Raw genomic sequence first — 27,825 nt, 5'->3', positions numbered from 1 at the left:
TTTTGTTTCTTTGTGGTCCACATAAACTAAAACTCTGTTTATTTAGCTTGTGCTAGCCTTTGAGTTTGACATGGTTGGTGTAAATCAAGCAAACATTAATAAAGGAGATTTATTTCAAGAAAGAATTTCTTAAAATAAGCTTTTGTCTACATTAAAGATTAGATAACCTTTCCTCAGTGCATGTAATGAGTTTTTAAGTGCATTTCTCACTCATTTGCTCTTTGGAATAGAATTACTGCCATTTAAAGGTGATATTCAAAGTCTGTTTTAAGTACACTTATTACTAAGGATATAACATTCAGAAAAAAAAATGTACCTTTCTGGAGGATGGTGGACATGGAGCTAGTATGGTGTTGATACATTCTCTAATTCACTTGTTTTCATCTCTGTCAATCCTGAAGTTTATATTGAATTTGTTTCCTAGTGCCCAGCACATATCTTAAAAGGGACATTGTGGTCTTCACAAATACTTATTATCAGAATATAGAGTTGACAGCATGGCAGGTGGTCCAAAATTACAACCAACTAATCCAAAATTTTTAGGATCCATGCTAGAGAAATTAGTAATGCTTTTTCCTTCTGTTTGGTTTAGGATTCACTCTTAGACCTGTTCAGAAATCAAAGTTAGAGGGGAAGCAAACCTCTCACTCACTTCACCATCTTGTGGGGAGATGAAGTTCAAAAAAAAGAATGACGAAGCTCAAACTGAAGTCCATGGAATGAGATATTAAAATAGATAGCGCGGGCATCACACATGTGGTGGGCATTGAAGCAGGGTAGGATTTTCATAGAAAGAAGGTACAGTAGAGGGCCTTTTGATGACACATTTATAGATACATCCAATAGTCAACTTATAAAAATATAGGAATAAAAAATCCATTTCCAACCCTCCCTCTCTAGTCCCACCTACTTGTTTCTGAACACAATTTATAGGATAGGGAGAAGAACTTATGGAGTCCCAGAACACACCTTGTCGTTTTATCTTTGTGCCTTGGATAGATTGCTCACTCTACCTGGGTATTCTTGGTCCTTTAGTTAAAAAAAAAAAAAAAAAAAAAAAGTGCTGTGGAGACATTCCTTTCCGAGAAACTTTCTCTAGTTCCTCTAAGTATAGGTAATCATTCCTTTCCCTGGGTTACCTCTCTCTTTCGTTAACAATAATATAATTATATCCTGATATTATAACTTAAATAATAAAATCAAAGTGAAAGTGTGTACATATATTTGCCTTTCTACAAGACTGAGAGCTTCTAAAGCTTCTGGACCTGTTTCACTAAGCACCAAATCTCTGATCCCTGGCGGAACTTACAAGACATGTTCGCTGAGTTTAATTAAATCTCCAGAAAGCCAAGGTTTCTTTTTCATTCCCTGTACAAGTAAATTTCTGGCCCATCACCATGCTCTATTAGAATATTTTCCCATTTCTGAGCTTGTATTAATTGATCTGCTTAGTCACTGAAAGCCTCCTAGAGCCAGGCAGGGTGTTAGGCCCTGGGAACAGAGTGGTGGGCAAACAGATGTGGCCCTTGGCCTCATGGACTCCTGCCCTTTTGTTCAAACTCACTCAAATTATTCATTCATATTAACTGAGCATAAAATTATATTCTTGCCTCTGGAAGTGACTTTTCAATTCAGAAGGCCATGTATAAAAGCAAAATTGGTTTTATGCTTCAGTTGAGAAATCTATGATGAAACATTCCATACCATGGTGACCCTTGGGAAGAGCACTTGTTCTTCATGCATATATGTATGTGTATCCCTTTGGACATGTACATTTCTATGCCAGATGTATGCATATATTACAGATGTGTAGTGCGCAGGTAAGGCCCACAGAAGGCTACAACCCATGTATAAATAGAACAATCCCCTGGCCCTTCAAACTTAAACCCACTTAATTAAAAACAGAATGTGATTTGTACCTTAACATAATGGCTTATGATTTTCAAGTTTAATGTGGGTTCTTTATTTTTCTCAACTCCATTGTGAAGGCCCCACAAGTGTATTGATGCCCTGATACCGAGAGAGAGACAAATAATCATTCCAACCTTGAAAATAAAGGAACAAAAAAAATAATTACCAAGTAAATTAAAAAAGCTATCATATATTTCTCAGCCCTCAGAATAGTGCTAAACAAAGTAAGCACTAAATGAATATGTTATGATTAACTGAAAAAAGGAACGAAAGAACAAAAGCTTGAAATGCTTCATTAAGGCAAGCCAATGGAAGAGTTTCAATAGGGAAAATGGCTTAATAGGAAAAACAGTTCAAAAGCAAGTCTTGGTTTAAATGGTGAAAGAATTCTATGTAGATGGTAAAAACACAAAAAACGTTAAACGTTATAGCTATGCTTTAAATAAATGTATTGGCCTCTGGAGCAATAATGTATACTTTGGTGCATTTGGTATCTCATCTCTCTAACTCAATCAGCTTATCCTTCTGCTGAAGTCAGGAATCAGTTAACATCCAATGAATGTCAATGGAGATCAGAGATAAGACATTACCAATAGTCTCTGTATAACCAACCTTCTTCAGCTACTGTGCTTTTATCACTCCTGGGCTTGTTCTAAACATCACAAATAGTGGATGTTTGGTGGTGGTGGTGGGTGATAACACTCTTGGGAGAAGGTGAAAGCGGGAGGAAAGGTCTTGGAACATTTACTGAGTGCCTACTCTTTTCAGGCCTGTGCTAGGTTCTGGAAAACTACAATAACAAAACTATTCCCCTGAAGGCTCTGCACCTAGACACTCAATACTGAATACTGGGAAGTGTAATAGGTCTTGGAATATATACGCCTAAATTGTAATTTAGTATCAGAAAGTATATCCATAACCACAGAAGAAAAGAAATCCCTTTGGGCTCTGTCGCAGGCCCACCAGTATGAAATTCTACGTTTGTGTTGTCATAGATGAAAACATTTCATTTAAAACCTCCAGCAAATTCCATCTAATCTATGAAACAGGTTTTCCAGGGGATAGCATGCATGTTTTAACAAATTCATCTCATTGGATCACTCCTGGGTGAGTAACTATCTAAGAATTCTGAGGGACAGATGGATTCCTTTCTGTTGTTAACACATACATGCCCAAACACTCAGAGGGGAAAAAAAATGTGGCAATATAAGCAAGTTAATATTCCCAATAGAAATATACCTCTAAGATGTGATCTGATGAAAATCTTAAAACAATACAAATGAGTCAGATTTTTGTTTGCTTTGGCTACTTTAGCATAGTTTCGATCGAAGGCCAGAGCATTGATTAAATCACCTGGCAAAGTCCCCTCCAGTTTTCCCCATTCCCTACTTCGCAGAGCTGTAATTTTCATTGGTGAGGAATAAACTCCTGCAAAGGGCCAAAAGAGTGTTTATAAGTGTAATAAGGACATTGATGTTTACATGCAAAAATTAGGTTCAGATACCGTAATTTAATCAAAAGGTGTTTTGTTGTTGTTGTTGTTTGTTTGTTTGTTTGTTTTTAAATGCAAGGAATATGTTTTTCTTTATATTTTCCTTATCTCTATGACAACTAAATAGGTTTCGAGCAATGCTATCTTGCATTCATTATGGACATGGCCTCACAACATGGACATTAAATGCAAATGTGTGGATCATCCAAGATGGCTGCGCGCAGGTGAACACCTAGCCGCAGCTGCACACAACAATTTCAATAAAATACAACTAAAATATAAAACGGACATTGCCCAGAACTACAGGAAGGTTGACTGACTGGAAATTCTACAGCGAGAAGCAAGGACAAAACCAGAAGGAGGCGTGGAGGAGCTGGAAAAGCCCAAGGTACGGAGGCGCGGCGCGCGGCGCGGAGAGGACAGAGCCAGAGAGGAGGGGGAGACGGAGTGCCTGGCGGGCGTTCCCTAGCGGAAAGGAGATAAAACTCCGACTGTGCCAGGCCCCCGACTGCTCTGAACCCCAGTTCCCCAGACCCCGGGGACCCAGGCTCAGCCATAGGGAGCCGGGCTGTAAGGCGGGACCCTGGGGAAGCGGGGGCGAAAGGAGGTCCCGGCAAGGAGGTCCCGGCGGCGCGCACACCGCGCGCAGAGAAGGGACAGTCGGCTGTGCCGCGGGATTGCCCTGATGGGAAGGAGACTGGGGCTCCAGACTACTCTGAACGCCACCTCCAACTCCACTTCCAACTGAACTGAACCCCAATACTGGGCTCATTCGGGGAGAGCATAGACTGTTTGGCAGCAGGCGAAAATCGAGGGCACCTTTCTCTCAGAGGCGCCGGCAGCGAGCACTGAAGGACCCGCATAGGGCGGGGCTGACGGAAGCCAAAGCTGCAGGCTCCACCCTGAAACCCCGTCCCATCTGTAACTGCGAAATGCAACAACAAAATAAATCACAAACAAAAGAAATGGAGGACAAAAAGCGTCTGGATATAGAGTTCCAATCTACGCTTATAAGGTTTTTCAAGAATTTCCTAGAAAAGATGGATAAGACCTATGAGGATATGAAAAGAGACCATCAAGAAATGATAAGGGAACAACAAGAAATAAAGAATACATTGTCTGAAATAAAACATATTTTACAGAGTCCTAAAAACAAAAGGGAAGATCGCAAGAATCAAGTCAAGGATTTGGAACATAAAGAGCCAGAAGACACTCCTTCACAGAAGCTAGAAGGCAAGAGAATCCAGAAAATTGAAGATAATGTAAGAAACCTCTGGGACAACTTCAAGCGAACCAACATCAGAATTATGGGGGTTCCAGAAGATGAGAGAGAGCAAGATATCGAAAACATACTGAAAGAAATAGTGACAGAAAACTTCCCCCACCTGGCGAAAGAATTAGACTTACAAGTCCAGGAAGCGCACAGAACTCCAAACAAAAGGAATCCAAAGAGGACCACACCAAGACACCTCATAATTAAAATTCCAAGAGCAAAAGACAAAGAGAGAATATTAAAAGAAGCAAGAGCAAAGAAGGTAGTTACATATAAAGGAGCACCTATACGATTGTCAGCTGACTTCTCAACAGAAACCATGCAGGCCAGAAGGGAATGGCAGGAAATATTCAAGGTGATGAATAGTAAGAACCTACAGCCAAAGATAATCTATCCAGCAAAGCTATCACTCAGAATCGAAGGTCAGATAAAGAGCTTCACTAATAAAAAAAAGCTAAAGGAGTTCATCACCACCAAACCAGAATTATATGAATTGCTGAAGGGGGTTCTTTCAGAAGAGAAAGTAAACAAAGATAAAAATTATGAACAACAAATACGTAACTATCAACAAGTGAATCTAAAAACCAAGGAAATTAAAAAAAAATCTGATGAACAATAGTAACTGTTGAATATAATAGAATCAGAGGTATGGAAGGGGAGTGAACTGATGATTCTTGGGGAAAAGGGGAGAGGGGGGCGTGGGAAGAGACTGAACATAAACTGTGCACCTATGGATGAGGACAATGGGGGGTGGGGAAAGGACAGATGGTGGGGTGGGAACCTGGTGGAGGAGAGCAATGGTGGGGAGGGGGGGAAGGAACATTTGTAATAATATGAACAATAAAAACTTATTAAAAAAAAATAAAATAAATAAAATAAATGCAAATGTGTGAGTTATCTAGTTGCAGTCAGGCTGCTGCATTCCGGGCCTTCAGTTATTAACGAACCCTGTTTTGCATATAGAACATGAATTGAGATTTGTTTCTTAAGAATTGGACGGAAGTTAAAGAAATGAAGGGGAGCCCACTGCTTGAATCACACTCTGTGATGTAGAACTTGGAGGTCTGTATCCACTCCTTTACTTTTTTAGCCTTCTATCCAACATTATTGTGTCCTTCCTATGAGCCTGTCAATGGGAGAAAGAAAAAACATCTCTGTCTTACTAATGACCTTCCTCTGGAGATGGTGTTAAGGAGACAGCATCTGAGTGGGGAAATGAGTGGGGAAAGAAGGGAATGCTAGAGAGATGTGAGCTTTAAAATGTACGGATGTTGCTAAGACAGACAGCTTGCAAATAACCAATTACAAGATAGTGAGGCATATAACCAATCCCAAGAATGTTATTAAGGCAGAATTCTTTGAAAAGACAAGTCAGGATCTAGCAAGGCTGTATCCAACACCTAAATTAAAAGGCATGCCCTTCCTCTTGTCCTCCCCCTGCTCCCCAGCAGGCAATGGGTTTCTGATCTTTTTGTGGCTGGGGAGCACATTCCTGAGCCCACGTGATTTAAGGCCACGTGGGACTCGACACAGGGACTAATAGATTTTAATTCACATGAATGCTTTCAATAACTTTGGTTCTGCTCACCGTTTTCTATCCATAACTGCATTCTTTGATTTTGGAAGAAAATGAACTCACACCCCACCTTTCAGTTTTAGTGTCACGTAAAAAGAAAATTTGAAACATGCCCGATCATTTGGGATTCAATGAGGAGATGGAATAAAATCCTCTGGTGGGGAGGAGGCAAAAGGAATGTCTTCTAGAAAATACATAATAATAATATTAATAATAATAATAATGCTCATTTATTTCTTATTTAAGCTATACCCCTACTCATTTTCCCTCTCCTGTATTATTTTGATGAAAATCATTTCATCTGTGAATATGATAATGTGTATCTCTAAAAGAATCTATTTTTAACATTACCACAATACCATTATGACATCTAAAATATGCCCAATAACCTGTTATCCAATATCCAGTTGGTATTCAAATTGCCAATTGTCTCATGCATGTCATGAAATTTTTTTCCAGTTTGTTTGAATTTGGATGCAATAAGGTTTATGAGTTACAATTAATTAATTTGCCTTTTAAGGGCCTCCTTCTTATTTGTTGAAGAAATCTGAATTTTAAAGGATGAATGGTGGGTCAGACAAAGGAGAGGGAGTAGGAAAAGAAATTCAGAAAAATGGGTAGACAGGGGTGAAAATATGCCGAGGCATTGAGGCCTTCCTTAGACATATAAACTCTGTGGTCATTCTTATTTTAAAAACACTGCTCAGTATACACTATCTCCTTAAAATCCTCTTTCCCGCATACCTAGTTAATTTCTGTATCAACTTCAAGGTTCATCTCCAGAAATTATTTCCCAACTTCTCAATTTCACATCGTCTCCATCCTCCCTTGAAGGATATATAATTTGGTGTCTGTTAATTAACCATGCTAGATGCTGGTTACTCAAGGATAAATGAAATCAAATCTCTGCTCTCAAAAGACTCACTGTGAGATATTTTGGCAAGAAATGTGGTGATTCCATACTCTGGCCCATAAAGGTACACTTTCCCATATAGTTAAGTCATAGCAAATACATGCTTATTTTTGTATAAGGCATAAGCTGGAAAGAATTGGAAAAAGTTAGATTTAATACCCAATCATTAATAAATAGTCTTGCTTTTTCAATTTTCACTTAGAGATGGAAAACAAGACTTTGTCAGTAAGCTAAACACTTTGGTCATGTGCTTTATTATTGCTTTTTGCAATGGTCCTATGTTATGCAAAGGTCATAAGAAGACTAACACTGGAAGATTAGATAATCAAATTATAATGAGTTTAGCTAGTTCCCTGCGGCTTACCTACATTTTACATTGCTATTGAAGCAACTGAAGTGAGCAATATAAAAATGCATTACCCAGTCATATTTTAATATCATACTGTCTGTTGTGGAAGGCCCAGGAACACTTTCTCATTCACTTAAGAGCTGTCAATATTTCCTTGAGTTTGCTTTTGGCCATTACAAGCAAAAAAGAAAAATACATCTTCATGTTCACTATGCCAGCACTTACAGTGTCTTGCAGATAATGAGCAAGAGTGGATGACATATGGGCTGTCCTGCCACTTCCTAACTGTGTGATCAAGTCTTATTTTCTTCTTTCTTTCCAGTGCTGTTATGAGAGGCACATGAGATCATGTGTGCAAGGCACTTTGCACACAGCGGCAGTAACAAATGGGAGATTTAGTTATTATTTGTTAAATGCATTTTTAAAAATTGTACATTCTGCCATTGTCCTTCATTCATGTACTATCCAAATCCCTGATCAATCTTTCCAGACAACCTCAAATAATATCTCCTTTACTACTCCTTAAAAATTATAGACTTAGCACTTAATTATACATTGCTTTTGAATCTGAATATTATTTTTCACAACGTAGCCATAAGTTTTTTTTTTTTTTTTTTTTTTTTTTTTTAAATAAGGTGGGTCTTACATAGAAGTGCTGTCAAAATATTTAACAACTTAGCTGTAACCGGCATTAACTCTTGATTTAATTTCTAAGCAGCTGGCTCTTTACTTGCTGGATCTTGGAGATATGGAAAAGACCCGAGAAAGGGACTGTGGTTGGGAGGTGATGTGAATCAGCTCAGAGCCCCAGGTAGAAGCCATTTACCCACAAGAACTAAAGTACTGTAGTCCCCCCTTATCCGCCATTTCACTCTTTGTGGTTTGTTACCTGTGATTTATTTTACCCGTGATCAACCTCAGTCTGAAACTATTAAATGAGAAATTCCAGAAATAAACAAATTCATACATTTTAAATCATGCACCACTCTGGGAAGTGTGATAAAATCTCATGTTGTCCTGCTCCATTTCACTCTGAGCCACTCAGGATGTGAATCATCCTTTTGGTCATCATATCCACGCTGCATGCGCTACTGGCCTGTTAGTCACTCAGTAGCCTTTATCAGATTACCTGTCATGATATGCAGTGCCTGTGTTCTTATAATGGTCCCAAGTGCAAGAGTAGTGATGCTGGCAATTCGGAGATGTCAAAGAGAAGCCAAAGAGTGTAAATATGTAAATATATATGAAAAAAACAAACAAACCATAGTATATATAGTGTTTGGTACTATATGCGATTTTAGAAATCCACTAGGGATCTTGGAAAGTATCCCTCACAGATAAGGGAGTGGGGGGCTACTGTATTTCAATGGTTGCAGAGCCAGGAGTATTGTGTGGAGTCTGAATATCAGCACTGGTCTCTTTGATACCTCTTTAGCATCTCCTATTTGTCAGGAGCTCAAAACACTTGCTGATGAGATGAGAAATCCAACCAAGAAACAGTTGCTCTTACTTCTTCTCTCCTGATATAAGGAAATCTCAAAACAATACAAAAAGGAGTTTATCTGGTTTGTGTTCTGAGGAAGTGATGTTTCGCCAGGGGAAAATGGCACCTATAAATGGTGGGATGACATACATGCTTACTCATCACCCTTCCACTATATTTAGTTGCTTCTTTCTCTGCACTGAGAGCTGTCTAATTTGAAGAGGAAGAAGCCGGTGCCCTGGGGAGCATTTCCTACCTGGTCGCTGCAGCCTTGTCTCACTCCAGCAGGTTTTCTGAGTAAGTCAGAGGTTCCTGACTCGCACGGCTGGGCTGGGAACACTTGCCCATGCCTGGCTGCACGTTTTCTGAGCAGATTTACTGCACCAGAAGCAAATGGCAAGTGGAAATACACTTTGATCCCAGTTATTACCATTATTGAGTGTTCTTTGAAAAGAAGCTAGACAAATGAGTATTTAGGAGTATGCTTATTAAGTACATAAGTTGAGAACATTGAGACAAGCTTCATGAGTAAAAAAAAAAAATTGTATGATTGCATTTGACTGCCAGAAAATCATGAACAGTATAAGCACACTTCCTATAGAAAGCAAATAACAGTATTTTCATGTTCTCTTCTAGGCTGCAAAACTGGAAAAATGACCCTAAAATACAGCTAATTAAATTTGGAGTCAGGAGTTTTGGTGAAAACTGTTACCAAGCCATCCAGGGCAACCATATCCAGGAGGCATTTTACTTTCTCAATGGAAAGAAAAGGTGACTGTTACCTAAGGCTAGGGAACCGAGGGACAGATAAATTACATAAACTGTGAATCACACAGACACCAAAGTCAGGTTTAATGTTTCTATGCAACATTGATATTTGGCTAAAAATATTTTATTCTAGTCTATTTCACTTCCGATGTTATATACATTATACAACTGGCAAGCACATCTCATCAAAAGTACCCATGTTTGTCTGATACCTCTTTTTTAGCATCATAAATTTTATGACATAAAAATTCAACTAAATTTGAGGAATTGGGTGAGTCATTAACCTTCTTGAACAAGTTTCATGAGAAGTAAAAAAAAATAAAGAGAGTGAAAAGATGACAAAGGTATAGTCTAGCTCTAAAATACTATAATTTTGAACCAGGGGACAAAAATTTTAAGGTTATATTGAATTGACTTCAAATCTGGATGTTAAAGAATAAGATCATTGGACCATGGTTTAGCTTGAAACCCAATTGCCATCATTCAATAGCAGGTTTTTGTAAGACGGATAGGTTAGGCTTTCACTTAATTAATACCAGATGGCTTTGGCTGGTAATTTTTGCAACAGTGCCAATGTAAAGATAGGCAGAGAAGTGAGCTATTATCTGGTTAGTTTTTGTGACTGCAGAGAGCTTTTTTCTCCATCTCGAAACCTTTGCCTCTCTTATCTCTTGGCAAACCCCTGCTCATCATGGAAGTCCATTTAAGGACATGCAGCATTAAATGCTTTCCTTTCCTCCATTATGCTATGGACTAATTCCTCTGGACATTTTTGTACATTATGCTTTGTACCTATCAGAAGCTGAGGGTGGCTGTTGGATGCTGTGAAAGCCTCCATCACCACCACCATCCCTTCCTAAGAGCTACAGCTGCCAGGTTTTATTTAGGAACTCCTAAGGTCAGGGAGAGGCTTTATTGTTTCAATCTCAGATGTAGCTGGTGATTCAGTTTTATAATCATGAGTAAGCCACTCCAAATTAGATTTTAGGGACCATTCTCAGGATCTCTTTCTGGTTGAGTGTGACTAAAAAAAAAAGTTGCCCAGGAGCCATCGACAGCCATCCTGGAGCCTCGAGGGCAGTTAGTCTTAGGGTGCAGCTAATACCAAGACAGTCAGCATGACAAAACCAAAGGAAAAACACATTTCTTGACCACTGTATGCACCATGGGGTCAGACCTCTTGAAATGGGCTTTACTGTGATACTTTCAGGTCACAACCACCAATACATTCCCTTTGTTGAGCAAATCAGCTTGAGTTGTGTTTTCTGTTACTTGGAATAGAAAGTAACCTTAGCTGCTTCTGCTCTGGCCCAGCAGGAATCACACTGTGTTGGAATTGTGGGCCCATGTATCCATTTCTCTTGGATTATAAACTCCTTGAGTTGTAGTACTATGGTTTTTCATTTTTTGTAATCTTAGTACCTAGCACTAGTACTAGTCTATGCTTAATAAATGATGAGAAACAGACTAACAAACTAATATAAAACAAAACAAGCTAATCTGGATTATTTAGACCACAAACATCTCTCCCAAGTATGCTAGAGTGTTAGACTTGATTTTTCTTTCTTTTTAAATATACTTTATTTATTTATTTATTTATTTATTTATTTATTTATTTATTTATTTTTACAGAGTGGAAAAGAGAGGGATAGAGAGCTAGAAACATCGATGAGAGAGAAACATCGATCAACTGCCTCCTGCACACCCTGCACTGGGGATATGCCTGCAATCAAGGTACATGCCCTTGACTGGAATCGAACCTGGGACCCTTCAGTCTGCAGGCCAACGCTCTAGCCACTGAACCAAACTGATTTAGGGCTGACTTGACTTTTCTTAAAGAATTAGATATCTACAACATACACAAAACTATTTCCTATTCTAATTCAATTCCCTGTAAATATTTTTCTTCTCTTTTCTAATTATATAAATAATACATGCTCATTATAAAAGTTCCAAAGATACATAAAACATAAAAAAAAGGAAGTAAAAATATCAATAGGATTACCACCACCCACAGCATTCACTATTATGAGTTTTCAATACAGGGGTTAAATATGTTTTATTTTGTCCTATTTGTGTTTGTTTTTATCTCCCTGTACCATCTAAACTACCACCTTTGGTTGGCAAATAAATGTGCCTCACACCTTAGTCATCATAGAGTCATCAGTTTAATTGCCATATATTCAAATTGGGGTATATGGCAATTAAATATAGACATTTAATATAGACATACTACGTGCTACATAGAGTGTCAGATGTTTTCACATGGATGACAGAATAGCTATTTACTGGGATATGAATTATCTCATTTACATCTTCCTAACAGTTTTGAGACAAGAATTATAAAACTTGGTTTACAGCTACAGAAAGCAAGGCTGCAAGATTTGGTGATAGGGAATATTTTCCAAAAGGCATTCTGCCTTTTCATTTAGAAAACTACTTTATGAAGCTAAGAGTAACAAAAAAACAAACAAACAAACAAACAAAAAAACGAAATTCACTCTGTTAAGTGCATAACGTCTTTCACTGCTTTAAAAATAAATAAATAAAAACTAAGAACTCCCCCAAATCTCAAGATTCTTAGTCATTGCAGAGATTTTGCTGCCTGGAACTCGGCTGTTCGTTCTCCTTAGGTGGATCTTTGTCTCCAATACAACAAATGAAAGAAACCATTGGGAGAATGAAGCGTGGACAGAAAAAGGGGCTGCTATGATGATGGAAGGCTACACGAAGCCACTGGTTGCCATCTCTGCTTTTCATACCCGCCTATGAGTTCTGCTGAGATCCTTCAGGCAGCCTCCCATTAGTCCTTAGCATTCAGGGCTACAACTGCAATTTAAACTAGAGATAAGAAAGGGCACCTAGAATTAGCAGTGGTCTCTCTGAGCAATTATATGTTCAAATGGCATAAAAGACAAATGGCAGAGAGTTTGAATCAAGCTGGCCCTGAGATCACCACTGTCGGTTTATGCTTCTGACCTGGAAAAAGGGCCAATGTCTAGTCTTAATGAATCTGCCTGCTATTAATTTCAAAATGCTTTTAGTCTGAGATCTTTGTAGCTTTGACCATTTCCCCCCAAAATAATTTATTTTGGCTTAATGGAGGAAGGTCAAAAGCAAAAACAAATAAAACCCCTACAAATCCAGCCTACTGAAATGTTAGCGCCATTACTATAAGATATAAATAAACACTATTTAATGCAGGATAGGGCTGTCTATAACATTTTTGAGGCTCAGAGCAAACACACAAGTGCAGACCCCAGATCTGGGCCAGCCCCTTTTCTTCGCCATAGCTCCTTCCTGCACCTCAGAAAGCCTTTCACCAGATGTGTGAACATCCCAGTTCACAGTAGTACTGATGATCCAACCCCATGCAAATAGCAGCCTCTCAGTTTCCCTCCACACCCAGAAGTGGGCATACCATACACCTTCTGGAAATAGGCTCTGGATTGTTCGGGGAGGAAATTCCGGGGCCCTAGAGAGCAAGATCCAAATGTGCCCGTCGCTTGGCTCACAGACTCCTCTAGAGCCAGAGAGGCACAGGGGAAGTTGCCCAAGTCTGAGGGCAAGTGCTGATTCAAGGAAACTTTTAGATTTTATCTGGAATCTGGTAGACTTATGACTGTTCATACTTGATTGTACAATTTGGTGAGAATTAAAAAGATGGCTCAGGAAAATGTGATCTGGATTGGCACAATTCAAAAATGAGAACAAACAAAATCCCTTAACTTCATTTTTTATACCCCATAAACTCAGAGAGAGGTTCAATATGTGTGGAGAAGAATCAAAGCAGATATAGGGCCAAGGTCCCCAATGGAATCATGGAGAGCCGGGCAATCCTACTGGAGAACTGCACCACAGTGGTTACAGTGTAGGTTCTGGAATTACCCGGGTCTGAGTTCAATTTCCAGCACTGCCATATGTCTATTTAAATTAGGAGTATTTAGGCAAATGTTCTCTAATCTCGTTCCCTCATTTGATAATGGGAAGCAAAGAGAACCTATTTGATAGGGCTGTGATGAGCATTCAATGACAAAAATGCATGTGAAAACATTCACTACATCACCCGGAATGTAATAAATGATGTATGTCACCAGGTACTTTAATGCAATGTCAGGGCTTGAGTTAGGGCTAATCATTATTTAGCAAATAACTTAGAAGACTATGATATATGCTTTGGCATCAGTTTATTTTCAGGATCCCCTTTGAAAATCCAGATTATTCTTCGAATAATTATATAAGGACTCTGGATGCCATTCTAAGAATTAGTTGAAAATGAAGCTGAAAGGTAACAATTATGTATTTACTAGGTTTCCCAAATTAAAAAAAGAACTACCTAGCTGTAGGAAGTATGTCTTGCTAACATGAAAAAATTTGTATAATCTTCCTGTGTCCTATTTCTTTTAAAACTAGCATCAGAGTGAGCTCAGTTATTTTCACAAAATTCAACTTATAACAATAATGACTACCTTTCCTTGGATCCCCTTTGTGCCAAACAGTGTAGCGTTTGCCATTTATCTCCTGAGATCTTCCTAACATCCTCCCCAACCCCCCCCCCCCCCCCATTTTACAGAGGAGGAGAGTGAGGTGAAGGCCACAGGGACAAAAGCCCCGCCCTTCCCATTGAACCCTGGGGGAGTCAGGGCTCAGAACAAACTCCCCTCCCCCTCCCCATCTCTTGTCAGAGAAAATTACTAGTGTCACGCAGGCAGCATGCTAGTGCTTCTTCAGCTTTTCATCCTTTTCGATACATGTTTCTGTGTGTGTATGTGCTTTCTCCAAAGGTGCTTATCACTGTTCATATTGCCTCGCTGTAAACTTAATTGAGACTAACTCATGCTAAATTTTCTTCTGTTGCTATAGAGTTATTCTTGGCGGGTGGAGAAGATGGGAACACCACCACTGAGTGAGAAGCAACTCAGTTTATTGAAACTGGTACATTGGTTTATTTCTCCAGAAGACCACTCTGACTCAAAAATCCAGACACTGCTGTGAAATAAACCACAGGCCCTGGCATATGGTCTTGAAACATGTGATACAATAAAACCCCAGGTATAGTGCATTGCAAGGGCACTTAAACGACATTGTTCTTGGAATCAAGACGTATTAACACTTTTAGGAACCCTCAGCTGTGTTTCCTGGGCTGGCAAGACCATCAAATGCAGATGTGGGGTTTTACCTGCGATGATTTGCTGATTTCCTACCTTAATCGTCCCTGCTGCAGCCCAGAGGCTCTGAGCTGAACATAAGACAAAAAGACATTTTACAGAGCCCTTGTGGGGCGGCCGCTGTAGAATAGAAACTGAGTCTCAGGTTACACACCTCTGAGTGCCAACCACAATATATCACTCCTCTGCTCCTGAAACAGAACTTATTCAGGGAAATGGAAAATATGGAAAAGCTATTTATGGACAAAAGAAATATGCCTGAAAAATGTGTTCCTGGAAAAAGATACACCCCAAATCCCCCAATTTGCCAAGTGTTGAAGCAATCAGAAAGTATATATAGCAGGAAAGGAGAAATAACTTCATGGGAAGTATAGTGGTACTGAGGACAAAATATTTACCTGGAGAAAGCAAAGAACAAGCTAAGTCTCTGGTGGGGGGAAAAAAAGCAGACTCCCCCTGCCCCCCAACCCCCTGCCAAAAAAAAGAGAGATGCTAAAATGAGACACTATTCTTGCAGATAAAGAGAATGTTCTTGTCAAAGGTACAGCTGTTACCGCTACAGAGAAAGTGCAGTTATGTGTAAGGTAAACGCTTTGGGCAGACAGTTACGGGTTCAGAAGACAGGAGCTCCTTGCCAGTGAAATAAAGCAAATGTCAACAAGCCAGACGCACTTGAAACAGTCAGGAAAATGTCTTGCTATTCCTTTCTGTATATAATATGCCATATGACACCACGGTTAAATCTGTTACCGCAAAAAAAAAAAAGGATGTCAAGCTGTTGGTATCCAGGAGATTTGGACAGAGGCAAAACAACACAGCCAAAAGGAGTGCGGAAAGGCACAGCTTTCTTTCACTTCTTTCATCCTGAGGAGGAAATGACTTCCTACAGAGAGCTGACCCCGAGGCAGTGGTCACCCCGCCTGAAGCCAGGACCTCACGCCAGGACCAGAGCCCCAGAACGCACCCAGATAAGGACGGAAATGCAGCCTCAGGTAATCATTAATGGGAACGGGAAACGAGAGAAAACAGGCACAAGTTACACAAGCACAAGTCATGCCTTCTGCATTTGTCTGTCCTACCCGTGCATTGCATAGCTCTTCCTATAGCGATCAGATCAGCCTTTTCTTTCACCCTCCTCTCTCCCCCGCATCAACAGGCATGCCCATTGCAAACCTCCGATTCTGATCCCTTCCTGGCACAATGCAAAGCCTACTACCACCACCATACTGAGCTTCACAATAAAATCTCCACAACGGCAGTCATTCACAACCCCTCTCGGTTCGGTTCACACAAAAGATTGCAATTGAATCTTGCCGTGCGCAGGTTCAGCTCTCTGGGAGCTGGTTACCAGGCAAACTATCCGTTTTAAGATTTACCGAACTCGGGGGAGGGGACGGAGGGGGTTGGGGAGGTACAAGCCACCCTGTATACATACGTACCTCCTTTTGGCAGCTAAGAAAAAAAACAATTTCGTGACCAAGCTCGCCCAACAAATGACACCGACAGAATGAAACCCGAGAAACTTTAGCAACCGAAGAAAGCAGCCTTCCAGGGATCAAGGTGAATAATTGATTTGTCGGGTTTTGTTTCATCTTTGAAGCGAATTTTGCTCATGAAAGAGGATTGTGGAATGTGTCAGAAGCCCAAGCACGAGCACACACACACACACACACACACACACACACACACACACACTTCTGACAGCCACCGCATAGTCCCAACTACAGATTCAATTTGCCAAGCTTATTCAACAACAACCATTAGCTGCAAAGCCGGGAACTTACCGAGAGCGCAAAATGATTGGAACAAAGCAGGGAGGAGGCAGGAGGCAGCTTCCCGTCTCCTTGGTGCCAGTGTCTCCTGTCTGCCGTCCGGTTCACACTTGCCTTTATAACTAAGACTCCCTCCCGACAGAACTCACTAGCGAAACCTGATGAATTATAAAACAGCCCCTCCTAGATTCTCATATTTTACATCACAGGGGGTGACCGTGTAGCATCCTCACTCCCTGGGTGCCTATATTTCCTTGTAACTCATCCTGATAAATATATCAGCCTTAGAAGCAGATACAGTAATTGGTGTTTGGGATGTGCCTGCGTTAACCAATGAGATGCTTTCCCACCACAGAACCCTACCCCCATCCTCCCCTAGTGTTCCCCCATACCTTGTGAAGGTGGATCCACCCAACCCAGTGGGGGGCAGGCAAAGATGGCAAAATGTGGAGGAAAGCCCCTGCATCTCAAAGGTACCCAGAGCAAGGTGTCGAGGTGTTGCACTCAGGGTTAATTCTCCTGTCAAGATCAGCCCTCAGATTTGCATGCCCTGTCACAATACACCAAACACTTCCACTCTTCCTGAGCCTCCCAGCAACCAGGAGGCAGCAGCAGCGCTCCGGTATCTGTGAGCCTGCAGAGCTCAGAGAAGTTAAGTGACTTTGCCCAGTGGCCACAGGAGTCAGGGATGCAATCAGCCTGCTCACTGTGTGGATGAGAAACCTGTAGCAAGAGAGAGAAACTTGCTCAGGTCTCACCGTTTCCAAGTGTGATTGGAGCCTGAACCCAAACCCAGGTCTTCTAATGTCAGGAACAGTGTCTGTCTATCCTACCACATGACCTCCAGAGCACAGAAGCCCTGAGAAAGGAAGGCATGCAGGAAGCAGAAACAGCGTCACTGATGGGCAGACATCAGTAACAGGCAGGCTGCAGGGAGGAAGAGCAGTGCCTGAGCTATTTGCTTCCTCTCTCCAGGTCAGCATCACCTCTTAAGATAGCAACACTAGCAAGCCTGTTTTTAGTAATCACAGCTACTATCGAGCCCTTCCCATGTGCCTGGCAGTGTGCTAAGTGCTTAGACCCGTTTAACCTTCAAACCATCCCTAAGAGGCAGGTAAAGAAACTGAGAGAGAGAGAGAGAAGGGAGAGAGAGAGAGAGAGAGAGAGAGAGAGAGAGAGAGAGAGAGAGAGAGAGAGAGAGAGGTGAACAAGTCCTAGCAGGACCACGGCGGCTAAGTGGCAGGGCTGGAACCGACTCCAGACAGCCTGGTGGCCCAGCCCACACTCAAACACACCACCCTCTCCCAAGCAGAATTTCACATCAACTGTCAGAGGCAGGTGAGCAAAGCAAGCAGAGAGATGGACAATGGCTTTAGGAGACATTGTAGAAAGATCAGAGGTTCAGAACCACACAGACTTGTGTTCAAGCCCTGGCTCTGTCACTCCCTGCTCAGCCCCCTTCAGCTCCCCGTTCACAGCTGATTCGCTCCTCACTGGTCAGGATCTGCTCACTGTCCCCCAGGGAAGACCTCCCCCGACATCCCACAGAGAACAGCACCCTCCATTCCTCCATCTTGCTGTACTGTCTTGCTGCACCTTGTTCTCACTCAGGGGTCCTCAAACTTTTTAAAGTGGGGGCCAGATCACGGTCCCTCAAAGAGCTGGAGGGCCGGACTATATGAACTACTAATTCCTACTGTAACACCTCGGCTGCGCTCACTGCCCAAAAAACCTGGCGGGCCGGATCAGACTCCTCTGCGGGCCGCATGTGGCCCGCGGGCCGTAGTTTGAAGACCCCTGTATCGCCACTTAACCTTACACTCAATTTATTGGTTTATTTTATAAACTTTTGCTTCCCCCATGACAATGTAAGCTCCATGAGGCCCTTGGTCTTGTCTGTTTTGTCCATGACACTCAAACAGGGTCTTCCATATAATAGTTATTTAAAATACTTATTATTAAATGAACATGTTCAAAGGCTATTTCTTAACTACTTCTTAGCGATACATTTTAGTCCCTTACTCCAGTGGTGATGTCCGCCCTGTGACAACATGCCTCTGGCTATGGCCCTCCTTCCTCCCTCTGCAGAAGGAAAGAGGAGGCACATGAAGAAGCGCCTGGACAGAGCCCCAGTTCCCACTTCATGGAGGTGAAAGGCCCAATATGCCATAAAATCACCGCCGCCTGTGGCCATGCACAAGCGGTAGTTTTGTGTGTCGGCTGCTCCACTGTGCTCCGTCAGCCTACCCGAGGGAAAGCAAGGCTCACAGAGGGGACTCCTTCAGAAGGAAACAGCTCTGTTAGCTCCTGAATGAAGATGATCAGGGAATTGCCCCAATAAACACATTATGGATTAAAAAAATAATCCAAAACACAAAAAACAACCCTTACATTACACTCTGGTACTTCACAATGTATTCAGCTTCTCCGATGAATGACTTAGATACAACAATACCCATAATTCCATGAGATTCGTCAGTGGGGTGGATTACCTTGTATCCCTTCGAAAACTCCTAAGTTGCAGTCCTAACCCCCAATACCTCAGAACTCCCCTGCACTCAGAAGGTAAATTTATTTGGATATGGGGTTGTGGCAGATGTAATTATCAAGTGAAGAAGAGTGAGTCCCCTAATGCATGACGGTCTCCTTATAAAAGGGGGACATGTGAACACAGACATGCACACAGGTAGAAACCCCTGTGAAGACTGGAGTAATGCTTACACAAGCCAGGAGGGCCAGGCAAGAGGACTGAAGCAGACAATTCTCTAGCACTTTCAGAGGGACTGTGGCCCTGCTGACACTGATTTCAGACTCCTGGGCTCCAGAACTGGGAGACAATACATCCTGTTGTTCTAAGCCAGTGGTTGGCAAGCTCATTAGTCAACAGAGCCAAATATCAACAGTACAACGATTGAAATTTCTTTTGAGAGCCACATTTTTAAAACTTAAACTTCTTCTAACGCCACTTCTTCAAAATAGACTCGCCCAGGCCATGGTATTTTGTGGAAGAGCCACACTCAAGGGGTCAAAGAGCCGCATGTGGCTTGCGAGCCACAGTTTGCTGATCATGGTTCTAAGCTATCTAGTAACAGCAACCCTAGAGTATTAATACAGTCAGATATTATCCTCATCTAACTTGAGGAAACTGCAGCCCAGAAAAGTTGAATAACTTGCTCCAGGTTTCGTAGCTCAAAATTAGCGAGATATCAGTAAGCCCTCAGCAGCATTAGTGGTTCCTGGAGATTGGTCCCTGATTCTTGTTGTTCCTGAGGCAGGATGAGAAATATAGGATGCAGTGATTATTCATCAGTTAAAATGACCTTTTTAAATAAGGTTATGTCCTTTCTACTCTTTGTTTTTTCTTCTGATTGTTTTTGCTATTAGACTGTCTTTTTACTTCTGACATGATGAGAATAGACAGTAGCTTTTTGTCTTGTTTTGGTTTTGTGTCTTTTAAATGACCTTTATTTTCCTGACAAGATAAAACATTGGCCCTTCTATTGACCTATACAATTTATTCTGAAATGTTTCTGGTCTATGAAATGTAGAAGGTTGGGAACAACTTTTCTAATGTTGCCTAAATGCTGTCCATTTTCAACAATGAAGAGAGCTTTTACCTGGAGACCCATTTGGTGCTGAAAAAAAAAAATTCCCTCTCAATCAGCTGAAAAGGCCCCTCCCTGCTCATATATAACATGTCTGTGCTAATGGTCACAATTTCTCATGCAGCAAATTTGTGCAACTCGAACAATATTCATTCACGACTGAATTCAACAAATTTCAGGCTTTTTCTTTTCAAAATTCAGCCCTGCCCCACTCCTTCTTTCCTCTTTCTTAATGAAGATTTTTTTGTTTTGTTTCAGTGACATTCTTGCCTCGCCTTTGACTTGATCCATTTCCTTTTGGGTTCAGGACCTGTGGGTTTATGCAAACATCTGAGAATTAAATGCAATCACCTCTGTAAAGTATCTAGAATCTCGCAAAAGCTCTCAGTAAATGCTAGTTCCCTCCAAAGAAAGCAGTAGAGCTTCATGTATCCAGGAGGGAAATGGCTTTAGGACCAAAGGAAATTTAGAGCAACTGGATGACTGGCAAGATGAGCCAAACTGGGGAGTGTTTATGACCTTTATTCTTTTGCTGAGTGCTCAGTAATCCATAAAACAGAGTACAGAAATTAGGGTAGTCTATGTTTTATGAATTCATCTTCATGAATATGTATGTGTTTATATATGTGTAAACATATAAACACATAGATAGATATTGATAAACCATATGTATCATTAATATTAATTTGATTGCTGAGAGTATGCGCACCCTGTTCAGTTTCTGAGAAACCCAAAAGGAAAAAGCCTTCATACATGTATGTTTGTTTTCCCATTATCTGGTCCCCTATAATCTAATATATATCCACCAATTTGTCCTAGCCTGGGAAAACTTAGTAAAAGCCAACTTCAACCCATCTATTTGCCAAAGTTATATCAGACTCCAAGTCAGTGAAAGAGGAAATCCTTCCATGAGTATTTATGGAGAGCCTGTTATATCCCAGGCACTGTTTTGTTTGTTGGATGCCAGAGCACAACACAATCAAGGTTAGATTTTTCTGTCCCCCAAGGGACTATCAGTCCAGAGAGTAACAAGGAGATATAATAGCTAACTACAGTGCTATACAGCATATTTTATAAGAACTTTCATTAAGGTGCTATAGATGGCCAGAGGAAGGGCATCCAACCTAGTCCTGAAGAGGTGAGGTCAAGAAAGCTTCCTGGAAAAGGTGATGTCTAAGCTAGGTCTTGATGGATGATTAGGAGATAGCCAATTAAGAAGGAGCCATCCAATCAGAGTTAGAAGCATGTAATGTGCAAAGGTTTGGGAGGCGAGGAGTTGATCATGAATCTCTGGGGGTGGGGGTGGGGGAGAGAAATGGACTTTTACCAATTAATAACCTAAGTACATATGATAGAAAAAGACTAACTTCAGAGTTTTTAGGAATACCAGAAAATATTCCTTTCTCATGAACTTCCTCAATGCGATAAAGGCTGAAGTGGAAAAATGTCATGCTTTATAGATAGTCCTGATATTTAAGCTGACCTTTGCAAGTTGCTTAACTTTGCTGAATTGAGCCTCGGTTCCTCATCTGTAAAATAGGAATAATATCTCATCCAGCCATTGTGTTATTATGAAATTAAAAATGTAAAATATATTACTTCTTGCCTGCTACAAAATATAATAGATACCAGAGTAAGTGTTAACTTATGTCCTAAAATTGTGTTATTGTGAATACATCACTCATACTAATTCTTGTTTCCCATTAAGATATTTTTATTTATTTTCCTTGTAGATCAGGTGTCTCAAAACTTTGACTGCTGACTTCATTATTTAAAAAGATTTAAAGCACAAGCCCCCCCATTATCTAAATATTTACATACATATTTATAAACTAGAGGTCCAGTGCACAAATTCATGCATGGCTGCGGTCCAGCTATCCTGCCCAGGGCCAAACGAGACAATTTATGCATGGGAAGGGGATGCGGGAGGTTGGCCAGCCGGCACTGCCTCTGAGTCAAACACCCAGTCGAGGGGACAATTTGCATATTAGCCTTTTATTATATAGGGTTGTAGGATGTATAACCACAGTACTATGATATAGTGTGTACATTATCAAAACAGAAATTTAAAGGCTGAGGTGAAAAATTAATGTAGAGAGAAGGGCTGTCACCTAAAATACTTTTGAGATGCATGTACCTACTTTGAAGAATACTAAGAGCTCCTGGAGATAAAGGACCTAATTGAATTTATTCATGGAGCACCTAGCAGCACAGACCAAGTACTAAAGAAATGTCAGGAATTGAAGAGGGAACGTCTGGACATTAGAACAAAAATAAAAACAAAAAAACTGGGTAGTCTTCTAATGTCACTACCTGTTCAAACCAGTTTTTATATTTTAAATTTTAATATATATTTTAATAATAAAAGTTTAATGTAGTAGAAATGTTAAGCAACCAAAATGAAACTGCCTCCCTTCCAAATATCCATGGCAAGTAGAGAGGTAATATATTTCTTTTTTTAAAGAGCTAGTAGTAATAATAACTACCATTTGCTGAACACTTATAAAGGGCAAACACTATGCTTATTACTTTACATGTACTTACTTATTTGGTTCTTAGAATAATCAGGGTACCTCTGCAACTTTCTAGAAGGTATCAAACATATTTTGGTGTATGTTGGGGGGTCCATAAACCATCACCTGCAGGCCAAATTTGGCCCATTGTCTATTTTTTTATATCCCATAAACCAAGAATAGTTTTCATTTTAATTGGTTGAAAAAAATCAAAAGAAGAATAGTGGTTTATGGCATGAAACTATTATGTAATATTAAATGTCAGTGCCCATAAATACAATATTATTGGCGCATAGCCATATCCATTCACTTAGTATTATCTATGGCTGCTTTAGCAGACAACAGCAGGGTTGATTAGTTACAATAGAGAGTTGATTAGTTGTAATAGAGACCATCTGGCTCATAAAACCTGAAATATTTATTATCTGGCCTTACATGTTTACAATATGTTGACCCCTACTGTGTGCGAGTGGGGCCCACCGAAATGCTGCACGTTACAGCTCGCATGGTTGTAAACCATGGTCCAGATAACAATCCTGCATGGAAGTGAAGGCTCAAAGAGATGAAGTCACTAGTCATCTAATTAGGAAGTGGTAGAACCAGAGACTTTCAGGACAAAATTTTAAGCCTGGAATATGCTCTTTGTCCTACATAGAGTTCAGGCCCCTTTTCTCTGATGACCTCCTCTGGCTACATGTCTTAGCCAGCCACTGCTAATATCACCTCCCACCGCCTCCAGTATCCTCTCGGTGCTCTCATGCCCAGGGTTTAATACTGTTATGGCTAAGGACAGGCTAGAGTGGAAAATGGGGTCAATGGAACAAAAGCACAATTCACTCCTTTATAACTACCTCATTGAGTCTCTCAAATACACACTTGGCCCCTGAGTATGGCTGAGCTGAGAGTGATGAAAAGGACATGTGATGGAATGCTGGAAACCTCATTACTGGCTCGTTGCCTACAGAAACTCAGCCAGCTTATCTTCTCTCCCAAGGAACTTCAAACGTACACTGGCTCAGCTGGTTCCTTCCAGGTGCCTATAACAAGCTGCTCTGCCTAGCTGAGATCAGAAGTTGAGAGGCCGGACTCTGCATATGCTTTTCTAGCTTGGAGAATAGGTCTCTTTTTCCCCCAATCCTCATTGGGGTCTCAAGCCTACTGGGGTCTCAGTCACTCCTGGGTTGGTGATATACAATACAAAGTCACAATAATGTCTTCTGGACAGCATCCTGGAGACCTAGATACATCGACTTAATTTCTGTTCCTCTTCTGAGCAAGAACAACTAACAGTGGCCAGGCATCAACTTTGCAAAATTATAAGAACAGCTTTCACATAATTGAATCTTACTGCATCCTCCCAGCATGCAGAGATCCATTATTCCCATTTTATAAATAAAGACACTAAGACTCAAGAGGAAGTAAGCAGCACATATGTTGTATGCACCTGGTGAGTGGTAGGTCTGGATGTCAAGCCCGAGCTCTCTGACTAAATGAATATCTCTGAAGTATTCATGAAGAAGTGTTGTGTTGTTGTTTTTTTTGCCATATTATTTATTTAAAAAAAACAAGCAAACAATCTCCTTTTCCATTCTACTTCCCCAAATCATGGCATCATTATTCTTTATAATTGGGATATGGCATAAAAATAGTCCCAGAATCTCTGCCCAAAGTAGAGTTAAAGACAACTTTTGGACATCATGAGAAAGAAAATAAACTATTATTTTTAAATTACTATTCATATTGAGAGTTGATTATAAAAACAGCTCATATTATTATAACAAATACATCATTGTTGCAGTTTTAACTCTTCCAAATGATCTGAAATAAATTGACTGTAGATTAGCTGATGACCATGCTGGGCCTGAGGGTCCTGAGGACACACAGGAGAGGATGTTTGGCAAATGCAACTCTTTTTCTAATGCTGTCAAGTAGTTACTGAACAGTCTGGTGAGAGTACACAGCTCCTAATTAGCTTTCTCAACCTGGGGAAGCTGAGTCCTTGTTCTGCCCTCCAGTCCTTGCAGGAAGGGCCAAGTGAACAGCAGGCAACATGCCATCAGACCATGAGCTGGGTAGGGTGGGGAGAGAACTCGGCAGCTCTGTGCCTGCAGCTCTGCACTTCCCTCCTGCTCTCCTTCGTGGAGGATATGTACCCTACCGCCTTCTCCTTTGATAAAAGTGAAAACAATACAAGTCAAAGTGGTGACCCAACCAGATTCTGCTCCATGCTCTCTCAGTGCTTCCTAAAGCAGAATCCTTCCTGCTCTAAATGTGGGAGGCAGAGAGAGCTATTAGCTCTCCTGGTGAGTAACGCCAAAATATTTGATTATTGTTGTCTCTCCCTCAGACAGAAGCTTCACTGTCAGAAGTAAAAGCTCTGAGTCATGCTTTAGAAAAGGTGAACGGAGGATAGGCAATCACGAGAGGTGGCAGAGAGGAGAGGAGGGATCTATCCCTGGGGGCAGGGGTCTCAGGTTTATGATCCCCTTTCCTCTGGCAGATGTGACTGACCAGGCCTTCGTGGTCTTTCTCACAGGGGACACTGTGAGGACAAACGGTCATGTAAAGTGAAGGTGCATTCAGATCTTATAAAAATAGCAAAGGATTCCCAAGTATTTGCTGTTAAGTACTCTTATATAGCTTATTTAATCTTCTCAACAAGCTTAACAGGCTTACTGCATAAGTATTATTATTAGCACCACTTAGGAGGTAAAGAAAGTGAGCCCCGAGAGGTTAAACAAAGCAGTATCCCATGGTCACTCAGGTGGTAACCAGCAGGGCTGGGACTCTAACAGGCACCTGGTAGATGCCAAAACCCCGCATCTCTAACCAACACACCTTTCCTGATTCTGAAGAAATGAAATGTATTGCAAAGGTGAATGATTCTTTTTAATCCTCACCTGATAATATTTTTCCATTGATTTTTAGAGTGAGTGGAAGGGAGGGAGGGAGACAGAGAGAGAAACATTGATGTGAGAGAGACACATGGATTGTTGCCTCCTACACAGACCCTGATCAAGGCCAGGGATCGAGCCTGCAACCTAGGTACATGACCAGGAATTGAACCCAGGGCCCTTCAATCCATAGGCCAATGCTTTATCCACTGAGCAAAACCGGCAGGGGCTGAATGGCTCTTTAACTGAAGAATACAGGATGCTCAAAGCCAGGATGCCTATCCTTGTTCATTGCATAGGCAGAACACCTACAAGGGTGCCTGCATTCAGGCATATGAAGTACCCTAGAGAATAATGAAACAGATAGAAAAAGGGGAGAACAAAGGCCATTGTCCTGGGCCCCAGAGACTAGCTTGCATAAACATGATTCATAAAGTCATTCATTCACAGACTCACATCTCATAGATTTCCAATATCAGATCATTGCCGGTAGACATGTGAACTTTCACATAGCACATCTTCTTGCTGAAAATAGCTTCCCTCTCCCAGCACAGACTCATAAAGCAAGAAACAAGAATCTGAATTTCTCTCTGTGTCCTCTTTGCCAGGCAGTTCCTTTTTTTCCTTCAACTTCACGGTCCCATCATTTCTCTCATTTCTCCTTAGTATGCTCTCTTTAATTCAGATGGAGCCGTAACACTGTGGAGCTAGCTTGGAAGCCCAGAGGACTTGCAACATCCTATATAATAAAGATGTAATATGCAAATAGTCCTGACTGACCATGTAATGACTGGATCACAGATCATCATGAAGGTGGGGCAGTGAGCTACAAGCAGGCTGCAGAGAGCTACAGGAGGGGGCAGGGCAGCAAGCTATAAGGGGGGTTGGCAAGAGGGAGGGTAGGAGGAGAGGGCCGGGAGGAGCTACAGGAGGGCAGGGCAGCGGGCAGAGAGCTACTGGAGGGCAGCAGCCAGCTACTGGTGCACAAATTTGTGTGTAGGGCCACTAGTAAATAAACAAACAAATGAACAATTCAGCAATTAGTAAATCAGGTGGGAATGAGTTTAACAACTGAGCTGGAAAAACAGCTGAAAATCTATTCCCTGATGAAAGATCTGAAGGCGACCCAAGTGTTTTACCTAACAGGTAACTACCCTGACTTCTTGCAGTAAATCAGGGGCTTGAGAGAGAAGCAGTGGGAAGGAAGGCAGGTTCAAAGAGTGCAGTGGCCCTCTGGCCACTTTGCATTATCAATAAGCTGATACATTATTTCATGGTGGTTGTGAAATATTTGTTCACCGCCTATAAAAGCAAGACATTTTAAGTGCCACTTTTCTTTAAATATATTCTCCTTCCATTAAGTCTTATATAATTCAACTATCATCCCATGTGAGAGGCTTAATTTAAAGACAACCCTAAGTTGAGTGAATTCTCTGTGAAGGGCTATGGAAGTTATATGTAATCCAAAAAGTCTGCTGTATAATGAAGTATCTATTATATGCCTGACCAACTGCCAGATTCTGGGAACACAAATATGAATAAGACCCACCCCCTGTCCTTAAGGAGGTCATGGCCTCCTCGGAGAGAGATGAATTAAAAAATGAAGTGAAAGCAGTATTATAGGTATCAAGGTAGAAGAAAGTAATGAGGTATTTAGTGATTAGCTCTAATGAGGGAGGGAGCATGTGTATGTGTGTGGGGGGCGGTGGGGGAGGGCGTGAGTGCAGAGGACAGAGATGGAGGTTCAGTAAAGGAGACTCTTATATGTTTACAGTGAAGACCCTAGAAGCTGCTGTCTACCAAGAAGACAGGTTAAGGTGATATTCTGGACAGAGAGAGAAGGAAGAATGGAGGCAGTTGTGCTAAGTGGTATAACAGTGAAGGCTAGGGTTAGTGCAGACCCTTGGACCTGGGCTCAGAGGGAGAGAAATGAGAGGCAGGCCTGGGCATCATGGGTCAGATCCTTCTCTGCCGTGTGGGTCCTGTGAAGGAGTGTGGACTCTCTCCCCCATGTGGTGGGAACATCTAAAGGACTTAAAAAACCATGATCCGATTTGCATTGTAGAAGATCACCATGGCAACCATGTGGAGGCCGAGCTGGAGGTGTT

At 41.2% G+C, this 27,825-nt stretch overlaps 1 protein-coding gene across 19 annotated transcripts in view; it reads right to left on the bottom strand.

The window, feature by feature from the left end:
* The window catches only part of LOC311628225 (disks large homolog 2), a gene marked incomplete at its 3' end in the record, with an annotated part of 1,110,130 nt that overhangs the window by 178,242 nt on the left and 904,063 nt on the right, over positions 1-27,825 (bottom strand). Inside the window, exon 1 of one of the 19 annotated variants that reach the window (XM_084895254.1) lies at positions 16,718-16,938. The exons of the other annotated variants lie outside the window; for them this stretch is intronic. Of the gene's footprint in view, positions 1-16,717; positions 16,939-27,825 lie in introns of those variants that run through there. 19 annotated transcript variants of the gene reach the window in all.

The sequence above is a fragment of the Pipistrellus hanaki genome (genome assembly GCF_964339955.1).
Source record: "Pipistrellus hanaki genome assembly, chromosome: 9".
NCBI classification, from domain to species: domain Eukaryota; kingdom Metazoa; phylum Chordata; class Mammalia; order Chiroptera; family Vespertilionidae; genus Pipistrellus; species Pipistrellus hanaki.
This window is presented reverse-complemented; position numbering and strand designations above follow the sequence as displayed.